This window comes from Elephas maximus, chromosome 2 (genome assembly GCF_024166365.1).
Source record: "Elephas maximus indicus isolate mEleMax1 chromosome 2, mEleMax1 primary haplotype, whole genome shotgun sequence".
Taxonomy (NCBI): Eukaryota; Metazoa; Chordata; class Mammalia; order Proboscidea; family Elephantidae; genus Elephas; species Elephas maximus.
Window position 1 is genome coordinate 213,044,668 of NC_064820.1, and position 14,630 is coordinate 213,059,297.

General features: G+C 40.2%; 1 pseudogene; it reads left to right on the forward strand.

Moving 5' to 3' along the window:
• The first annotated feature begins 5,138 nt into the window (after positions 1-5,138).
• On the forward strand, positions 5,139-6,169 carry LOC126068348 (phosphoserine aminotransferase-like; annotated as a pseudogene).
• Positions 6,170-14,630: the final 8,461 nt, after the last annotated feature.

Sequence of the window (14,630 nt, forward strand, 5' to 3'; positions counted from 1 at the left end):
ATTCTAAAGTCTTTGTCTAGTAAACTCAATGCCTGGACTTATTAAGGAACAGTTTCTATTCATTTCTTTTTTTCCTACAATTAGTCATATTTCATGTTTTTTGCATATAAGTTCTTGTTGAAAACTGGACAGTTTGAATATTATACTGTAACAACTCTGGAAATCAGATTCTTCCCTCTCCCCAGGATTTTTTGTTGATGCTTGATGTGGGGTTTTTGTTTGTTTGTTTTGTTCAGTGACTTTTCTAAATTATTTTTGTAAAGACTGTATTTTAGTCATCTGTGGCTGCTAGTCTATGTTCCATTAGCTTTGGAGTCAGCCAGTGATTTGACAGAGATTTCTTTAAATACTTGAAGTTGAGTAATAAAAAAGGAAAATTTCCCCTGGATTTGGCTCTGTCTTGGGAGACGTCTTCAACGCTTAGGCCATTTACAATACTGTCTTAGCCTTCACTTACTTTTTGCACCTGCCTTAGTCATCTAGTGCTTCTTTAACAGAAATACCACAAGCAGGTGGCTTTAATAAACAGATTTATTTTCTTATACCCTAGTAGGCTAGAAGTCCAAATCCTGGGTGCCACCTCCAGGGGATAGCTTTTTCTCTCTGTCAGCTCTGGAGGAAGGTCCTTGTCATTAATCTTTGCCTGGTCTAGGGGCTTCTCAGCTCAGGAACCTCAGATCCAAAGGACATGCATTGCTTTCTTGGTGGTATGAGAGTCCCTGTCTCTCTGCTTGCTTCTCTCTTTTATGTCTCGAAAAAGATTGACCTAAGACAAAACCTAATATTGTAAAATGAGTCCTGCCTCATTAACATAATTGCCTCTAATCCTGTGTCATAAGACCATAGAGGTAGGATTTACAGCACTTAGGGAAATCACATCAGATGACAAAATGGTGGGCAATTACGCAATACTGGGAATTGTGGCCTAGATAAGTTGACAGATTTTTGGGGGAACACAATTCAACCCATAACAGCACATGCCCTAAAAGTCATCCATAGTTCACAGCTTAGGGTCTCCTCTGGTCTTTTCTGACCATGTAGTCAGCTGAGCATTTGTTTAGATTACTTTTAGATTGCCTGACATATGCAGGAATTTTCAAAGCCCTTATTCCCCCATGTATCTCCTTCCCCTGTTTCTTCATTCCCAGGATTTTGGGCGTGTTTATAGCTTCTCCCAACCCTATCCCAGGTGGCTATGGCTAATACATTTGCCTTTAAGCGCTTTTGACAAATGCTGTCTGTTAAGCTGGTTCAGTCCTGGAAAATCTCCCAGGTGGCCAAAATAAAGGCAAGCGCTTGAGCCAAGCTTTCAGACAACTACCCGACACGTCAAAGCATATAACCAAAATTTCTTGATAATAAGGTCCATATTGCTCCCTCTGGTACAAGCAAACTGCACCAGGAATGCAAGCTGCCATCTTCATGGCTCTTAACTGGGAAGTGGGGGATGGTAAGTGGATAAGTGAAAACACCACAGCACTCTTACCAAAATTCATCAGCTTCTTTCTTCATTAAATATTCCTCTGGTTGACCCCATGTGTTACAGAGCAGAACTGTTCCACAGGGTTTTCTTGGCTGTAATCTTTATGAAGGCAGATCACCAGGCCTTTCTTCCATTGCACCACTTGGTGGGTTCAAACTACTAACCTTTTTTGTTTGTATTTTTTTTCTCTTTTTTTTATAGTGGTGAAAACATACACATCAAAATCTCTGTCAACAAACTACTTCCATATTTACATCCTAATGACACTGACTGCATTTTTCATGCTGTGCCACCATTATCACTGTCGTCATTCAAAATATTCCACCGCCATTAACATAAAATCAACGCCCCGCAAACAAAAACTCCCGTTTTCCCCCTCCCTTCCACATGTAGTAACCACTAATAATCCTTGGTTTCTCCATATTTGTCTATTTCATAGAAGTGTGATTATATAGCATTTGTCCTTTTGTGACAGACTTATTGCGTTCAGTTTGTTTTCAAGGTTCATTCGTATTGTGGCATGCATCAGAACTTCCTTTCTCTTTACAGCTGAGTAATGTTCCATTGTGTGCATATTCCGCATTTTTTTTTTTTTATCCATTCATCTGTTGATGGGCATTTCTGTTGTTTCTACCTTTTGTGAAAAATGCTGTAATGAATATTTGTGTACAGGTTTCTGTTTGCATTCCTGGCTTTGCTTCTTATGGGTATATACCTAGGATTGGGATTGCTGGGTCATATGGTAATTCTATGTTCAACTTTTTGAGGAACTATTAAACTGTTTTCCAAAATGCCTGCACCATTTTACATTCCCACCAGAAATGGATTAGTGGTTCAGTTTCTTCACAACCATGACAACACTTTTTTTTTCTTTTTTTATCATTGACATTCTAATGGGGGTGAGGTGATATCTCCCTAATGGTTAATGATGTTGAACATCTTTTCATGTGCTTATTGGCCATTTGAATATTCTTTTTAGTGAAATACCTGTTTAAGTTCTTTGATCATTTTTTGATTGGGTCATTTGTCTTTTTGTTGTTAAGTTGCAGAAGTTTTATATATATTTTGGATATTAGGCTCTTATCTCATACACAGTTCCCACAAATTTTCTCACAGTCTGTTAGGTTGTCTTTTCACTTTGTTGATAAAATCCTTTGATGTACAAAAGTATTTAATTTTTATGATGTCGTATCTCTTTTGTCTTTTGCTACTTGGGCTTTGGTAATACCTGGCAATCTATTGCTAAACACTAGGTCCCACAGCCTCACTCCTACATTTTTTTTCTTCTAAGAATTTTATGGTTTTAGTTTTCACATTTAGGTTCTTGATCATTTTTGAATTGCTTTTTGTGTGAAGCAAGTGTCCTGATTCATTCTTCTGCATGTGGAAATCCAGTTTTCCCAGCACCATTTATTGAAGAGATTCTTCCTTGCCCATTGAATGGACTTAGCACTCTTATTGGAAATCAGTTGACCATAGATATACAGATTTATTTCTGGATTTTCAATTCTATTGCATTGATCTGTATGTTTATTATTATACTAGTACCAGGATGTTTTAATTACTGTAGATTTGTAGTATGTTTTGAAATCAGAAAGTGTGAGCTCTCCTACTTTATTCTTCTTCAAGATTGTTTTGGCTATTTGGAGTCCCTTGCTCTTCCCTATAAATTTAAGGATTGGCTTTTCCATTTCTGCAAAAAAGGGTGTTAGAATTTTGATGGGCATTGTTGAACCACTAACCTTTAAGTTAGGGGTTGAGTACAAACCATTTGTGCTACCTAGGGACCTCTGGCTGTTGTAAGCTTTTGGTTAGATTCCAGAGTTCTGAAAAACTTGATTGTGAAGTTTTCTCCAGCTTGATCATTGGTTTAGTTGAGGGATGGAGATTTGGAGTTCCCTACTTTCAGGGATATTCCCCAGCTGTTTGTCTTTTAGAGAAATTAAAAGAAGAAAGAAAAAAAAAAACTTTATTTTTTATACTTTCCCCTATATGTATACCATTTCTTGCACTATTCATTCCTTCTCATGTATATGAGTTTTGCATCTGATGTCATTTCGGCGTGAAAAGCTTCCTTTAGCATTTCTTGAACTATCGTGCACTGACAATGATTTATTTAGGCTTTCATTGTTGTGTGAAGATCTTCATTTGATATTCATTTTGGAAAGATATTTTTGCTGGACATAGAAATCTGGGCTGACAGTTTTTCTTTTTTTAATTCCTTTTACCACTTCAAATTTGATCAAAACTAAACCATATAGAAAACCATGGATTACTTTTTCTTCCCTGCACAATTTGTTTTACCCAGGGTTAATAATTCTTTTGTTTATTTTTAAATTTGCTGTTTTCTACATACTCTACTTATTCAACATTAAACTTTTTTCATGGTTTAAATCAGTGCTACTAAAAATAATGTTCTGCAACAAGATAAGGACCTTGTGCCAGAATGTAAATCAGTGCATTGCTTTTTTCATCAAAAAGTCTTGCTATGAAAAAAAAAGTCAGTTGAATTAAGTACTACAGGTGATTTACATTTTTGAACAACTCCTTACCTCATTGTGAACAGTAAACAATTTAAGAGCAGCACCAGTGTGTGGACCATATTTTGAGTAAAAAAAACACGGGTTTAAATCACTTTCACATCAGGTATTCTCAGTTTCATCTTATTGAGAGAGGTTTCTCGAGTTTTCTGATCTGCTCCAAACTGAACTGGTTGTTCTCCAACTTGCTGCACAAATGTCATCCTAGAAGCTTCTTCTCCTATCATCCTGGGCATTCCTTCACCTCTCCTGAGTTGGAGCTTCTTTTTCTTGGATCAAATGTTTTCCTCTTTATTGTTTCACTTCTATTTTGATAAAATATATCTTCTAGTAGTTCCAAGAGAAACAGATATTGTAGGTAATTTTTTTTTTTAAACTTGACTATTGAAATATCTTTTTTCTACCCTGATATTTAATTGATGGTTTGGCTGGGTATAGAACTTTTAATTTTAGGTTAAAAGTTATTTTCCTTCAGAATCTTTGAAAGTACTGCATCATTACCTTCTAGCTCCCAGGGTTGTTGAGAAATTCAAAGCCATAAAATAATTCTTAATCCTTTTGTGTGCTTTGCTTTTCCAATCTGGAAGTTTGGGCATCCCAGTTGCCTAAGGACATTATTTCTCCACACTGAATTGTTCACATCCTTTATCCCAGTGCTCCAAAATATGAAAATGATAAACCTTGGAGTAGGTCTGTTTTCATCCATTGTCATGGGCCCTTTCAATCTAGAAACTTAAGTTCTGATATACTTTTTTAAAAGTTATTTTTATTGATTATCTCATTTCCTCTGTTCTGTCCTTCTAGAACTCCTATTATTCAAATTTTAGACTCCCTAAATTGGTCCTTTATCTTTTCATTTCTCTTTCCTTTCTTTTTTTTTTGTTTGTTTGCTATACTTTCTGGGAAGTTTCTTCTACATTATCTTCTAACTGTTCTATCTAGTTTTAAATGTTTTCTATAATATTTTTAGAGTCCAAGAGCACTTTCATGAAATTTTCTGATGATTTGACAATAAATTCTTATATATGACACCAAAACAGCAAGTAATAACAGCCAAGTACTTTACAATTACCTATTGTTGAACAGAGGAGAGCTCTCCTTGGGACTGACTCCTCTGTGTTGTGGTGCTGTTGGAGATACAAAAAGAATTATTAGACTACAAAGGAGTTGGGATTAATGCTTTTGAAATGAGCCACAGGTCATCACATTTCGCTAAGATTATTAACACCACAGAGAATCCTGTGCGGGAATTGTTAGCCATTCCAGACAACTACAAGGTGATTTTTGTGCAAGGAGGTAGGTCTGGCCAGTTCAGTGCTACCCCTTAAACCTCACTGGCCTGAAAGCAGGAAGGTGTGCTGACTATGTGGTGACAGGAGCTCGGTCAGCTAAGGCCACAGAAGAAGCCAAGAGGTTTGAGACTATAAATATTGTCCACCCCAAATTTGGGAGCTATACAAAAATTCCAGATCCAAGCACCTGGAACCTCAACTCTGCACAAACAAGACTGTGCATGGAATGGAGTTCGATTTTATACCTGATGTCAGAGGAGCAGCGTTGGTTTGTGACATGTCCTCAAGCTTCCTATCCAAGCCAGTGGATGTTTCCAAGCAAGTTTTTGCTGGTGCTCAGAAGAACGTCAGCTCTGCTGGGGTCATGGTGGTGATCGTCATGATGACTTGCTGGGGTTCACTCTCTGAGAATCCTTCTCCATCCTGGAATACAAAGTGCAAGCTGGAAACAACTCCTTGTATAACATGCCTCCGTGCTTCGGCATCTATGTCATAGGACTGGTCCTGGAGTAGATTAAGAACAATGGCAATGCAACAGCCATGGAGAAGCTTAGCTCCATGAATCTCAAATGATTGATGATATCATTGATAATGCTCAAGGATTCTGTGTATGTCCAGTGGAGCCACAGAATAGAAGCAAGATGAATATTCCATTCCACATTGGCAACACCAAAGGAGATGATGCTCTAGAAAAAAGATTTGTGGTGAAAGCTCTTGAACTCAACATGGTGTCCTTGAAAGAGCACAGGTCCATGGAAGGCATCCATGCCTCTCTGTATAATACTGTCACCATTGAAGATGTTCAGAAGCTGACAGCCTTCATGAAAAATGTATACTCTATCATTGAACAATAGTGATACTGCTAGTTCCAGAAGAATCTTTGCACAAGAGTCTTTTCTCCTCTTGTTTATCCATTGTCAATATTTTTTGTTGCATGTGTGAAGAACATTACAGTACTAAAACATCAAAAGAAAAAAACAGCAAATGAGAAAAGAAAAAAATAGGAAAATTTGATTTCATCAAAGTTAAAAACTTTTGTGCACGAAGGACACTATCAAGTAAAAAAAACATACCGGATGAGAGAAAATATTTGCACTAATATATCTAATATCCAGAATATGTAAAGAGCTGTTAAATTTAAGAACACAAAAACAAACTACCCAATTAAAAACTGGGCAAAAGACAAATAGACATTTCTTCAAAGAAGGTACACAGATGGCCAACAAGTGCATGGAAAGATGCTCAGCATCACTAGTCATTGTTGTTGTGTGCTGTCAAGTCATTTCTGCCTCATAGGGACTTCACAGGACAGAGTAGAGCTGCCCCACAGGGTTCCCTGGCTGAAATCTTTATGGGAACAGATCAACAGATCTTTTCTCTGGTGGAGTGGCTGGTGGGTTAGAACTGATGACCTTTCAGTTAGTAGCCAAATACTTAACCAGAGCTCCTACTAGTCATTAGAGAAATGCAAATTAAAACCACCAATAAGATACCACTTCACACCCATGAGGGTGGCTGTTATAAAAACGAACAAAAAATGCAAAATCACAAGTGTTGGTGATATTGTGGAGAATTTGAAACACTCGACTACAGCTGGTTAGTTTTTCAAAAAGTTAAATATAGAATTACCATGTTGCTGTTAATGAGGTGCCGTCCAGTTTGTTCTGACTCATGGCAACCCTAGGTAAAACAGAATGAAACACCATATTGCACCGTTCTCACAATTGTTGCTGTTTGAGCCCATTGTTGCAGCCACTGTGTCAATTCATCTTGTTGAGGGTCTTCATGCTTTTCAATAACCCTCTGCTTTAGGTCATGATTCTCAGTGTTTTGGCAGTTATGTAATGATGTATTTTGGCAGTTATGTAATAATGGAATTTAGCAGTTATGTAATGATGTAGTGATCCTCTATTTTGTGATATAATGTAATCACCTCCATGATGTGATCTGATTTGATCAGCAGTAAGTTGTAAGGGGAGTTTCCTTGGGGGTGTGGCCTGCATCCAATATACATGGGCCTCTGGCAAAGCTCACTGGCTTTTGCTTAATGTGTGTGGATCCTGCATCGGGCTCATCATTATTTGACCCCCAGTTCTTGGGACTTGAGCCTGTAGTCTGCCCTACCGCCTGCCGATCTTGGGATTTGTCAGCCTTTGCAGCCTGTAAGCCAGCAGCCTATCTGACCTCCTAATCTTGGATTCGTCAGCCCTTTGCAGCTATGTGAGTTAGGAGAAGCTTCCAGGCTGATGCCTGACCCACAGACTTGGAACTTGCTATTCCCTACAACCATGTGAACCACTTCCTTGATACATATATATATATATATCGCATTTATACAATTTACTGGTTTTGCTTCTATAGAGAACCCAGTCTAAGACATTGGGTACTGAGAGCAGCTCTAGAGAAACAAAATTGTAAGGATGATTTTTCTAAATTGGCTCACAACTCTTGTTAGTCTTAAAGATGTTGATGACTCTGCTTCCAGTAGTAAAAAGGGCACCGTTAGTCCATGGCATAAGGTGGCAATAGAAATATGCAAAATATCACCACCAGTAGATCAAGTATTGGTGAGAGCTGAGGCTCTGAGTGATTGCATGTTTTATACTTTTCTTCAATTTTGTCAGAATGAGAAGTATAAGGAGACTGATTGGTTGGTACTACTTTTGCTAGACAAAGTGGTGAAAGAGATGAGCTCAGGGCATCAGAGTCATAGCTCAAGTGCTGCATAAAAGACATGAAAATTGTCACTTGTGCCCTGAAAGAAAATCTTATTTCTTAAAGTAACAGAGCTGATATTGCTGAAAACCAAACCTAGAGTCTTAACATGATAGTGGCTGAATTACAATGCCAATTGAATTCTCAACCTCAAATAGTGTCTGAAGTTAAAGTGAGGGCATTGATTGGGAAGAAATGGGATCCTGAAACTTGGGATGGGGACATATGGGTAAATAATCAGGAAGCTGGGGACACTGAGCCACTAAATTCCATTTGAGTCAATCCTGCCAATGAAACCAGCCCTCTCACTCTCATCTGTAGAGATCACTCCATCTTTGTCTGCTAAGCCACCCTCCCTAGCAAAACCATTAGCCCCTCCACCCCCATCTGATGAGATTAACCCAGCTGTGTCTAAAGAGACTTTGTGTGAAATATTACCTGGGCCAGCATCTGAGTCATCGCCTGGAGCATTGTCTAAGGCAGATACCTTACATTACTGAATGTTCTCAGAACACTTCTCCTCCACCCATTTTTGCTTCTAGACCTATAACTAGACTTAAGTCCCAGCCAGCTCCAAAAGGTGAAGTACAAAGTGTGGCCCAGGAGGAGGTACATTACATTTCAAAAGAACTGCTTGATTTTTCTAATATATACAAACATACCCTGGGGAATATGTGTGGGAATGGCTATTAAGGGTGTGGGATAATGGTGGAAGGGGAACATAAAGTTGAATTAGTCTTGAGTTTATTGATATGGGCCCCCTAAGCACAGATTCTTCATTCAATGTTTCAGCTCAAGAGGTTAGGACATATCCTAACCTTAGTTTATTTGACTGATTTGCTAAAGCATGGATTAAGTGGTGGCCTACACCAAATCAAGTTTTGAAGTGCCAGACTTGCCTCGGTATATGTAGAAGGTATCTAAAAGCTTAAGGAAATTAGCATGTTAGAATGGATTTGTCAGGTTAGACCCACATACCCATAAATGGAGTGCCCAGAGGACACACTTTTTACCACAACTGTGAGGAACAAATTTGTGAAGGGAGCTCCAGCATCCTTGAAGACTGCTGTAGTTGCTATTTTATGTAAATCAGATTTGACAGTGGGAACTGTCCTAAGTGAATTTAGACACTGAACTAAAATAACTAAAATGTGGTCTGCTATACCCTGTGGTGGCAGAGGCCAAGTGGCAGCACTCAATCAACAAAGATAAGGTGGGCATTGTTACTGTGATGGATAGCGGAGTCAAAGCAGTAATCAGAATAGTGTGACTCATATGGACTTATGGTTTGATACTTAGTCATGGTGTTCCTCGGCATGAAATAGATGAGAAATCTACTAAATATTTACTTGATCAGTACGGCGGAAGAATTCTAGTTCAAGTAAACAGCAGTCTAACTCGAATTGCCAGAGTAGAGAGTCACAGCCCCTCAATCAGTTCCCACACTTGAGCCAGTTTACATACCCGCAACCCTTTGAATGAAGGGGAGGTTGTGTTCTCTTGACAAAGGACCCCAGTACACTGCCAAAAATTTATACTGTTAATTTTTCTCTTAGCCTTCCCTAAAGGGATCTATGGCCTTTTAACAGAGTGACTGTTCATTGGGGAAAAGGAAATAATCAAACCTTCTGGGGATTAGTATGTACTGACTCTGAACTGACACTAACTTCAGGAGGCTCAAAACATCACCGGGGCCCCAAGTCAGACTGGGGGCATATGGAGGTCAGGTTATTAATGGAGTCTTGCTTAGGTTCATTTTTTTGTTCAGTGGGTCCCCAAACCCATTCTGTAGTGATTTCCCCAGTTCCAGAATGCATAATTGGCATAGACATACTCAGCAATTGGCAGAACCCCAACATTGAATCCTGGACAAGTGGAGTGTCTTAGTATCTAGTGCTGCTATAACAGAAATACCACAAGTGGATGGCTTTAACAAACAGAAATTTATTCTCTCACAGTTTAGGAGACAAGAAGTCTGAATTCAGGGTGTCTTTGTCGGCTCTGGGGGAAGGTCCTTTTCATCAATCTTCCCTCAGTCTAGGAGCTTCTCAGTGCAGGGACCCTCCAATCCTGCATCATTAACATCTTAGAGATTAGGATTTACAACACATAGAATAATCACATCAGATCACAAAATGGTAGACAAGCACACAACACCAGGAATCATGGCCTAACCAAGTTGACATACATTTTCTGGTGACAGAATACAAACCATGACATGGAGTAAGGGCTATTATGGTAGGAAAAGCCAAATGGAAGCCATTAGAACTGCCCTTACCTAGGAAACTGGTGAACCAAAAGTAACACTGCATTCCTGGAGGGATTGCAGAATTACTGCCACTATCAAGGACTTGAAAGATGCAGCAGTGGTGATTCCCACAACATCCCCATCAACATGCTTTTTGGTCTGTGTAAAAAACAGTTGGATCTTGGAGAATGACAGTGGATTACTGTAAACTTAACCTGGTGGTGACTTGAATTGCAGCTGTTGTTCCAGATGTGGTTTCATTGCCTGAGGAAATTAATACATCTCTTGGTACTTGGTATGAAGCTGTTGATCTGACAATGCCGTTTTCTTGATTCTGGTTTTGAATGAACACCAGAAGCAGTTTGCCTTCAGCTGTAAAGACCAGCAATACAACTTTACTCTCTATCTCAGAGGTATAACAACTCTCCAGCCCTATAATACACAGGGACTTTGATTTCCTTTCCCATCCACAAAATGCCACACTGGTGTATTACATTGATGAAATTGTGCTGATTGTGTGTAGTAAGGAAGAAATATTAATGACTCTGGGCTTATTGCTAAGACGTTTGAGTGCTAGAGGGTGGGAAATTAATCCAACAAAAATTCAAGCACCTTCCATCTCAGTGAAATTTCTAGGAGTCCAGTGGTGTGAGGTATATCAAGATAGTACTTCTAAAATGAAGGATATGTTGTCACATCTGGCCCTTCCTACAACTAAAAAGGAGGCACAACGCCTGGTGGAACTCTTTGTATGTTGGCGTCAACATATTCCTCATTTGGGTGTGCTACTCCAGCCTATTTCTCAGGTGACTCATAAAGCTGCTAGTTTTGAGTCAGGTGCAGACCAAGAGAAGGCTCTGCAACAGGTTCAGCTGTTGTGCAAGTGGCTCTGCCACTTGGGATATATGATCTTGCAGATCCAATGGTGCTTGAAGTATCAGTGGCAGATAGAGATGTTATTTGGAGTCTTTGGCAGGCCCCTATTGGTGAATCACAGCAAATACCCTTAGGACTTTGGAGGAAAGCCCTTCCATCCTCTGCAGATAAGTACTCTCAGTTTGAGAAACAGCTTTTGCTTGTTACTGAGCCTTAGTAGAGACTGAATGCTTACCCATGGGCCACCAAGTCACCATGCAGCCAGGGTTGCCCATCACGAACTGGGTGTTGTCTGACCCACAGAGCCATAAAGTTGGACACGTACAGTACCATACCATCATTATATGGAAGTGGTATGAGATAGGGCCCAAGCAGGACCTAAAGGGACAAATCGCATGAGGAAGTGGCCCAAATGTCCATGGTCTCCACTTATGTCAGATTAACTGCTCTCTCCCAGTCTGCACCTATGGCTTCATGGGGAATTCCTTATGATCAGCTTACTAAGAGAAAACTTGTACCTAGTTTACAGATGGTTCTGTGTGCTGTGCAGGCACTACTTGAAAGTAGACAATGGCAGCACTACAACCCCTTTCTGGGACCTCCCTATAGGATGGTGGTGAAGGGAAACCTTCCCAATGGGCAGAACTTTGAGCAGTGCACCTGCCTGTTCAGGAGAAATGGCCACATGTGCAACTGCATACTAATTCATGGACTGTGGCCAGTGGTTAAGCTGGATGGTCAGGGACTTGGAAGGAACATGATTGGAAAATTGGGGACAAGGATTTATGGGGAAGAGGTATGTGGATAGACCTCTCTGAATGGGCCAAAGAGGTGAAGATATTTGTCTTATGTGAAGGCTCTCCAAAGGGTTACCCTGGCAGAGGAGGATTTTAACAACCAAGTGGATAGGAAGATGGATTTTGTGGAAACCAGTCATCCTCTTTCCCCAGTCACTCCCATCACTACACAATGGGTTCAAGAACAAAGTGGCCATGGTGACAGGGATGGAGGTTATACATGGGATCAACAACATGGACTTCCCACTCGCCAAGGCTGACTTGGCTACAGCCACTACTGAGTGCCCAGTCTGCCAGCAGCAAAGATGGCACCATTCATCTAGGTGATGAGCCAGGGCCTGGTGGCAGGTTGATTACATTGGACTGCTTCCATCATGGAAAGGGCAGAGTTTCGTTCTTTCTAGGATAGACACTTACTCTGGATATGGATTTGCCTTCCCTGGACACAATGCTTCTGCCAAAATTGCCATCTCTGGACTCACAGAATGCCTTATCCACCCTCACGGTATCCCACACGGCATCACCTTGGATCAAGGGAATCACTTTACAGCAAATGAAGTGTAGCAGTGGGCCAATGCTCATGAAATTCACTGGCCTTACCATGTTCCCCATCATCTTGAAGTAGTTGGCTTGAGAGAATGATGGAATGGCTTCCTAAAGACACAACTAGGTAGCAACACTTTGCAGGGCTTGCCAATGTTCTCCAGGAGGCTGTACATGCTCTAAACCAGTATGCAATATATGGTGTTGTTTCTCCCATACCCAGGATTCACAGTTCCAGGAACCAAGGGGGTGGAAATAGGAGTGGCACCACTCACTATTATCTATAGTGGCCCATTCATAAAACATTTGCTTCCTGTCCCCATCACCCTATGTTCTGTGGGTCTAGAGGTCTTAGTTCCAAAGGGAAGAATGCTCCCACCTAGAGACACAACAAAGATTCCTTTGGACTGGAAGTTATGAATGCCAATTGGCCAGTTTGGGCTCCTCATGCCTCTGAATCAACAGGTAAAGAGGAGAGTTACCATACTGGCTGGTGTGATTGATTTTAGTCAAGACTACCAAGGGGAAATAGAATCGGTGTTGCAGAATGGAAGTAAAGAGTAAGTCTGGAATGCAGTAAATCCCTTAGGGTGTCTCAGTACTACCATGCCCTGTGATTAAAGCCAGTGGAAAACTACAGCAACCCAATTCTGACATTAGTTTTCCAACAAATGTCCAAAGAAATGTTCAGGAATGAAGATTGGGGTCACTCCATCTATATTTACTCTTTGTATGTGTGCATCAAATATTTTTGCTTCCTTCACTTATAAAATCTAAGATGTAAATGGGGCTAGTGCATTTTGGCATGTTAATTGTATCATGTTAGGCAGGAGTATGACTTTGTAATTGTTTTCATTTAGAGATTGTGTATGGTTTAAGATGTGAACAGGTGCCAAGTTGACAAGGGGTAGACAATGTTGTGTGTTAACTTGGCTGGGCCCTGGTTCCCAGTAGTTTGGCAATTATATAATGATATAGTTTGGCAATTATGCAATGATGTAGTTATCCTCCATTGTGATATAATGTAATCACCTTCATGATGTGATCTGATGTGATAAGCCAATAAGTTGTAAGGCGAGTTTCCTCAGGGGTATGGCCTGCATCCAATGCATACATCCAATACAATCAGGCAAAGCTTGCTGGCTTTTGCTCACTGTGGATCCTGCATCCAGCTCATCATCATCATCTAACCTCCAGTTCTTGGGACTCGAGCCAGCAGCCTGCCATGTTGCCTGCCGATCTTGGAATTCATCAGCCTTCGCAGTCTGTCTGTGAGCCAATAACCCACCCTCTTACCTGTCTATATTGGATCTGTTAGCCTCCACAGCTCGTGAGGCAGCAGCCTGCTGTCTGACCTACCAATTTTAGATTTGTCAGCCCCTGCAGCTACGTGAGTTAAGCAAAGCCTCCAGCCTGACACCTGACCTGTGGACTTGGGACTTGATAGCCTCTACAACCATGTGAGCCATTTCCTTGAGATAAATCTCTCTCTCTCTCAAATTCTCTCTTTGTATACATACATATATATACACACACACACATATATATACAAATATATATGTATACACATACACATACACAAACACACACACTTTTTACTGGTTTTGCTTCTCTAGAGAACTCAGCCTAAGACAGTGTCCTTCTCTAGTGACTGGTCCTTCCTGACAACACGTCCAAAGTACATGAGATTAAGTCTTACCATCCTTGCTTCTAAGGAGCATTCTAGCTGTATGTCTCCCAAGACATATTTGTTCGTTCTTCTGGTAGTCCATGGTATACTCTGTATTCTTTGCCATATGACCCAGCTGTTCCATTCTTAGTTTATATCCCAAATAATGGGAACATATGTTCACACAAAACCCTGTACCCAAATGCTCACAGTAGCACTATTCACAATAGCCAAAAGGTGGAAACAACCTAAATGTCCATCAACTGATAAACAGATAACCAAAATGTGGTATATTCATTCAGTGGAATATTACTTAGCCATAAAAAGTAATGAAGTACTGATACATGTTACCACATGCATAAACATCAAAAACGTTAAGCAAGTTAAAGAAGCTAGACGGGACCGGTCACATATTGTATGACTCCATTTATACAAAATGTCCAGAATAGGCAAATCCATAGAGACAG